This window comes from Elephantulus edwardii, unplaced genomic scaffold, assembly GCF_000299155.1.
Source record: "Elephantulus edwardii isolate Elephantulus edwardi_28Jun2011 unplaced genomic scaffold, EleEdw1.0 scaffold00024, whole genome shotgun sequence".
Classification (NCBI taxonomy): domain Eukaryota; kingdom Metazoa; phylum Chordata; class Mammalia; order Macroscelidea; family Macroscelididae; genus Elephantulus; species Elephantulus edwardii.
The window spans coordinates 20021196-20022502 of record NW_006399774.1 but is presented as its reverse complement, the minus strand read 5'-3'; positions in this window follow the sequence as shown (position 1 = coordinate 20022502).

Below are 1307 nucleotides of genomic sequence, written 5' to 3'. Positions count from 1 at the left end.
GCTGTTGTACATAGGGTCGCTATGAGTCGCAGGCAACTCGACGGCACATACAACAACAACAGGTATATTCGAAAAATACCATATGGGTTATATCACATTACAATGGATTATTGTTGTTGAAAAGTTACTTGCTGCTGTAGAGTGAGAACTAGCTCATACCTGACAACCCGTCGAGTGTCTAAGGTTATAAATTGCTCAGGAGGAGATTCATCTTTCTCCTAAGGATTCACTTGTGAATATGAAATACCAGAAAGGTATGGCTTTAGAGGTTAGCAATGCAACCTTCTATAGGCTGCTGTTATGTTGGAACTCAGAGCTCACAATTCAGAAGGTTTCCAGAAGCTGTAAAGTACCCGGGAGGAGATTGTCCATCCTTCTCCCTCAGAGCAAATGGTAGATTTGAGTCACATGCCTTTGAAATTGCAGCATAACTATTATCACTAGGTTACCACAGACTATCATGTAACTGTTCCAACTCATACCAATACTATGTATGGAAGAAAGAAACACTATAAGTTTCCTGAGCCATTCTCAACATCATTGTTAAGTTTGATCCCACTGTTGAAACTGCTGTTTCAACTCACCACATGGACGATTATACTCTTTTCAATAGCCTTTTTTAGTATCCTTTTTCAGGAACTAGTTCCTCCTCAGTAAATATGCAAAGTACATAAGAAGTCTCCCACTTGTCTTCAAAGAGTTGGTTTTGAGTTGATTGTTGTTCTTTGTTTTGTTTTTTTTTTCCAGAACACAAACTTATTTATGTTAATTACATCTAACCATTTTATATGAATTTTTAATCCTTCAATTAAATTATTGACAGATAATTTTGAGAAGTTGTAATTTGTCTTTTTTAAACTTTTTGTTATTTAACATTGGTTTGCTTACAAAGTTTCGATATATTGTATTTCACACTATTTCTTATTCTTATTGTGCTTCATACAATCATTCCCATGCATTATGTTTTAAAAAATTAATCACCATTTGACCTTGCCCATTATTACCCTGTTTTTTACCGGGATCCTTCCCATTTCCTTCACCCCATACCTTCACCCACCAAACCGTACAACCCTGCTACTTCACCCCTACCCATCCTCACCCATATCTTCCCCGCACCCTGGGGTTCCCATACATGTTTTACTAGTTATCCTTCTATTTTTAGAATCTGGGTCTTATTGCAGTATTTGTCCCTATTAGACTGATTCAGTTCACTCAGGATCATGCTCTCCAATGGCTCCCAATGTAGTAGGATTTTTTAACCTCTGCTCCTGAGTGCTGCATAGTACTCCACTGGGTAAATGTACCAC